The sequence below is a fragment of the Arachis hypogaea genome, chromosome 15 (assembly GCF_003086295.3).
Source record: "Arachis hypogaea cultivar Tifrunner chromosome 15, arahy.Tifrunner.gnm2.J5K5, whole genome shotgun sequence".
Classification (NCBI taxonomy): domain Eukaryota; kingdom Viridiplantae; phylum Streptophyta; class Magnoliopsida; order Fabales; family Fabaceae; genus Arachis; species Arachis hypogaea.
The window spans coordinates 61,246,641-61,252,803 of NC_092050.1; the positions used below are offsets into that span (position 1 = coordinate 61,246,641).

General features: G+C 42.0%; 1 non-coding gene across 1 annotated transcript; it reads right to left on the minus strand.

The window, feature by feature from the left end:
• Positions 1-520: 520 nt before the first annotated feature.
• LOC112753541 (small nucleolar RNA R71) lies at positions 521-628 on the minus strand. The gene has a single exon (XR_003177925.1). It is a non-coding gene; the product is annotated as a small nucleolar RNA R71 (small nucleolar RNA).
• Between the last annotated feature and the right edge of the window lie 5,535 nt (positions 629-6,163).

Here is a 6,163-nt window from a genome sequence, read left to right on the forward strand (position 1 = left end):
GGATAAGAACATTCTTGTGGAAGCAGATCCAGAACCTGAAAGGACTCTGAAGAGAAAATTAAGAGAAGCTAAAATACAACAATCCAGAGATAACCTTTCAGAAATTTTCGAACAGGAAGAGGAGATGGCAGCCGAAAATAATAACAATGCAAGGAGAATGCTTGGTGACTTTACTGCACCTAATTCCAATTTACATGGAAGAAGCATCTCCATTCCTGCCATTGGAGCAAACAACTTTGAGCTGAAACCTCAATTAGTTTCTCTGATGCAGCAGAACTGCAAGTTTCATGGACTTCCATCTGAAGATCTTTTTCAGTTCTTAACTGAATTCTTGCAGATATGTGATACTGTTAAGACCAATGGAGTAGATCCTGAAGTCTACAGGCTCATGCTTTTCCCTTTTGCTGTAAGAGACAGAGCTAGATTATGGTTGGATTCTCAACCCAAAGACAGCCTGAACTCTTGGGATAAGCTGGTCACGGCTTTCTTAGCCAAGTACTTTCCTCCTCAAAAGCTGAGCAAGCTTAGAGCTGATGTTCAAACCTTCAGACAGAAAGAAGGTGAATCCCTCTATGAAGCTTGGGAAAGATACAAACAGTTGACCAAAAAGTGTCTTTCTGACATGCTTTCAGAATGGACCATCCTGGATATATTCTATGATGGTTTATCTGAGCTATCAAAGATGTCACTGGACACTTCTGCAGGTGGATCCATTCACCTAAAGAAAATGCCTGCAGAAGCTCAAGAACTCATTGACATGGTTGCTAATAACCAGTTCATGTACACTTCTGAAAGGAATCATGTGAATAATGGGACGCCTATGAAGAAGGGAGTTCTTGAAGTTGACACTCTGAATGCCATATTGGCTCAGAATAAAATATTGACTCAGCAAGTCAATATGATCTCTCAGAGTCTGAATGGAATGCAAGCTGCATCCAACAGTACTCAAGAGGCCTCTTATGAAGAAGAAGTTTATGATCCTGAGAACCCTGCAATAGCAGAGGTGAATTACTTAGGTGAACCTTATGGAAACACCTATAACTCATCATGGAGAAATCATCCAAATTTCTTATGGAAGGATCAAAAGCCCCAACAAGGCTTTAATAATGGTGGAAGAAACAGGTTTAGCAATAGCAAACCTTTTCCATCATCAACTCAGCAACAGACAGAGAACTCTGAACAAAATGCTTCTAATTTAGCAAATCTAGTCTCTGATCTATCTAAAGCCACTGTAAGTTTCATGAATGAAACAAGGTCTTCCATTAGAAATCTGGAAGCACAAGTGGGCCAGCTGAGTAAAAGGATCACTGAAATCCCTCCTAGTACTCTCCCAAGTAATACAGAAGAGAATCCAAAAGGAGAGTGCAAGGCCATTGACATAAGCGCCATGGCCGAACCTGTAGGGGAAGGAGAGGACGTGAATCCCAAGGAGGAAGACCTCCTGGGACGTCCAGTGATCAATAAGGAGCTTCCCTCTGAGGAACCAAAGGACTCTGGGGCCCATCTAGAGACCATAGAGATCCCATTGAACCTCCTTATGCCCTTCATGAGCTCTGATGAGTATTCCTCTTCTGAAGAGAAAGAGGATGTCACTGAAGAGCAAACTGCCAAGTTTCTTGGTGCAATCATGAAGCTGAATGCCAAATTATTTGGCATTGATGCTTGGGAAGTTGAACCTCCCTTGTTCATCAATGAACTAAGTGATCTGGATCAACTGACATTGCCTCAGAAGAGACAGGATCCTGGAAAGTTCATAATACCTTGTACCATAGGCACCATGATCTTTAAGGCTCTATGTGACCTTGGTTCAGGTATAAACCTCATGCCCCTCTCTGTAATAGAGAAACTGGGAATCTATGGGGTGCAAGCTGCTAAAATCTCACTAGAGATGGCAGACAGCTCAAGAAAACAGGCTTATGGACAAGTAGAAGATGTATTAGTAAAGGTTGAGGGCCTTTACATACCTACTGATTTCATAGTCCTGGATACTGGAAAGGAAGAGGATGAATCCATCATCCTAGGAAGACCTTTCCTGGCCACAGCAAGAGCTGTGATTGATGTTGACAGAGGTGAAATAGTCCTTCAATGGAATGAAAACTCCCTTGTGTTTAAAACTCAAGGATCTCCCTCTGCAACCATGGAGAAGAAGCAGAAAAGCAGAAAAAGCTTCTCTCAAGGCAGAGTCAACCAGAGCCCCCACAGTCAAACTCTAAGTTTGGTGTTGGGAGGCCACAACCAAACTCTAAGTTTGGTGTTGAACTCCCATATCCAAACTCTAAGTTTGGTGTTGGAGAGTCTCAACAAAGCTCTGCACATCTGTGAGGCTCCATGAGAGCCCACTGTCAAGCTATTGACATTAAAGAAGCGCTTGTTGGGAGGCAACCCAATGTTTATCTAATTCTTATTTTTTGTTGTTTTTCGTGTTTACTTAGGTTCATGATCATGTGGAGTCACAAAATAAATATAAAAATTGAAAACGGAATCAAAAACAGCAAAAGAAAAATCACACCCTGGAGGAGCATCTGTCTGGCGTTCAGCGCCAGAACAGAGCATGGTGCTGGCGCTGAACGCCCAAAATGGGAAGCTTCTGGGCGCTTAACGCCAGAACAGGCATGGTTCTGGCGTTCAACGCCAGAAATGCACACAAATGGGCGCTGAACGCCCAAAATGGCCACCAACCTGGCGCTGAACGCCCAGAGTTGGGTGCAAAGGCATTTTTACATGCCTAATGGGTGCAGGGATGTAAATCCTTGAACATCTCAGGATCTGTGGACCCCACAGGATCCACTCAGGATCTGTGGACCCCACAGGATCCCCACCTACCTCCACTCACTTCTTCTCACCACTTTCTTTCACACAACCCCATAAACACTCTTCCTCAAAAACCCTTCACCAATCACCTCAAACTCTCTTCCCCATCACCTCTTCACCACTCACATCCATCCACTCTTCCCCATAAACCTACCTCATAAACTCCACCTACCTTCAAAATTCAAAACCAATTTCCCACCCAAACCCACCCATATGGCCGAACCTTAACCCCCCTTCCCTTCCCTATATAAAGACCTCCATTCTTCATCAAATTCACACAACACACCCCTCTACACTCCTCTTGGCCGAAACCACATCTCCCTCTCCCTCTCCTTCATTTCTTCCTCTTCTTCATCTATTCTTTTGTTTATTGCTCGAGGGCGAGCAATATTCTAAGTTTGGTGTGGTAAAAGCATAGCTTTTTTGTTTTTCCATTACCATTGATGGCACCCAAGACCGGAGAATCCTCTAGAAGAGGGAAAGGGAAGACAAAAGCTTCCACATCCGAGTCATGGGAGATGGAAAGGTTCATCTCCAAAGCCCATCAAGACCACTTCTATGATGTTGTGGCCAAGAAGAAGGTGATCCCTGAGGTCCCTTTTAAACTCAAAAGAAATGAGTATCCGGAGATCCGACATGAAATTCAAAGAAGAGGTTGGGAAGTTCTAACAAATCCCATCCAACAAGTCGGCATCCTAATGGTTCAAGAATTCTATGCCAATGCATGGATCACCAAGAACCATGATCAAAGTAAGAACCCGGATCCAAAGAACTATGTTACAATGGTTCGGGGGAAATACTTAGATTTTAGTCCGGAAAATGTGAGGTTGGCGTTCAACTTGCCATACATGGAAGAGAACGCACGCCCCTACACAAGGAGAGTCAACTTTGATCAAAGGTTGGACCAAGTCCTTATGGACATATGTGTAGAAGGAGCTCAATGGAAGATTGACTCCAAAGGCAAGCCGGTTCAACTAAGAAGATTGGACCTCAAGCCTGTGGCTAGAGGATAGTTGGAGTTTATTCAATGCTCAATCATTCCCACTAGCAACCGGTCTGAAGTTACTATAGACCGGGCCATCATGATCCATAGCATCATGATTGGAGAAGAGGTGGAAGTTCATGAGATCATACCTCAAGAACTCTACAAGGTGGCTGACAAGTCCTCCACCATGGCAAGGTTAGCCTTTCCTCACCTCATCTGCCACCTATGCAATTCGGCTGGGATTGACATAGAGGGAAATATCCTCATCAAAGAGGACAAGCCCATCACTAAGAAAAAGATGGAGCAAGCAAGAGAGCCCAGTCATGGAGCTCAAGAGGCGCAAGAAACTCATTTCCATGAGATCCCAGAGATGCCTCAAATGCACTTTCCTCCACAAAACTATTGGGAGCAAATCAACACCTCCCTAGGAGAATTGAGTTCCAATATGGGACAACTAAGGGTGGAACATCAAGAGCACTCCATCATGCTTCATGAAATAAGAGAAGATCAAAAAGCAATAAGGGAGGAGCAACAAAGACAAGGAAGAGACATAGAAGAGCTCAAGGACATCATTGGTTCCTCAAGAAGGAAACGCCACCATCACTAAGGTGGATTCATTCCTTGTTCTTGCTTTCTCTGTTTTTAGTTTTCTATGTTATGTGCTTATCTATATTTGTGTCTTCACTACATGATCATTAGTAGTTAGTCACTTTGTCTTAAAGATATGAATGTCCTATGAATCCATCACCTCTCTTAAATGAAAAATGTTTTAATTCAAAAGAACAAGAAGTACATGAGTTTTGAATTTATCCTTGAACTTAGCTTAATTATATTGATGTGGTGACAATGCTTCTTGTTTTCTGAATGTATGCTTGAACAGTGCATATGTCTTTTGAAGTTGTTGTTTAAGAATGTTAAATATGTTGGCTCTTGAAAGAATGATGACAAGGAGACATGTTATTTGATAATCTGAAAAATCATAAAAATGATTCTTGAAGCAAGAAAAAGCAGCAAAGAACAAAGCTTGCAGAAAAAAAAAAGAGAAAAAAATAGGCGAAAAAAAAAATTATATAGAAAGAAAAAGCAAGCAGAAAAAGCCAAAGCTCTTAAAACCAAGAGGCAAGAGCAAAAAGCCAAAACCCTTAAAACCAAAAGGCAAGGGTAAAAAAAAAAAAAAAAAAAAAAAAAAAAAAAAAAAAGGGATCCCAAGGCTTTGAGCATCAGTGGATAGGAGGGCCTAAAGGAATAAAATCCTGGTCTAAGCGGCTAAACCAAGCTGTCCCTAACCATGTGCTTGTGGCGTGTAGGTGTCAAGTGAAAACTTGAGACTGAGCGGTTAAAGTCAAGGTCCAAAGCAAAAAAAAAAAAGAGTGTGCTTAAGAACCCTGGACACCTCTAATTGGAGACTTTAGCAAAGCTGAGTCACAATCTGAAAAGGTTCACCCAATTATGTGTCTGTGGCATTTATGTATCTGGTGGTAATACTGGAAAACAAAGTGCTTAGGGCCACGGCCAAGACTCATAAAGAAGCTGTGTTCAAGAATCATCATACTGAACTAGGAGAGTCAATAACACTATTCGAAATCTGAAGTTCCTATAGATGCCAATCATTCTGAACCTCAATGGATAAAGCGAGATGCCAAAACTATTCAAGAGGCAAAAAGCTATAAGTCCCGCTCATATGATTGAAGCTATGTTTCATTGATAGTTTGGAATTTATAGTATATTCTCTTCTTTTTATCCTATTTGATTTTCAGTTGCTTGGGGACAAGCAACAATTTAAGTTTGGTGTTGTGATGAGCGGATAATTTATACGCTTTTTGACATTGTTTTTAGTATGTTTTTAGTAGGATCTAGTTACTTTTAGGGATGTTTTCATTAGTTTTTATGTTAAATTCACATTTCTGGACTTTACTATGAGTTTGTGTGTTTTTCTGTGATTTCAGGTATTTTCTGGCTGAAATTGAGGGACTTGAGCAAAAATCAGATTCAGAGGTTGAAGAAGGACTGCTGATGCTGTTGGATTCTGACTTTCCTGCACTCAAAGTGGATTTTCTGGAGCTACAGAACTCGAAATGGCGCGCTTTCAATTGCGTTGGAAAGTAGACATCCAGGGCTTTCCAGCAATATATAATAGTCCATAGTTTGGCCAAGAATAGATGACGTAAACCGGCGTTCAACGCCAGTTTTCTACCCAAATCTGGCGTCCAGCGCCAGAAAAGGAGCCAAAACCAGAGTTGAACGCCCAAACTGGCACAAAAGCTGGCGTTCAACTCCAAGAAGGACCTCTACACGTGCAACACTCAGGCTCAGCCCAAACACACACCAAGTGGGCCCAGGAAGTGGATTTATGCATCAATTACTTAC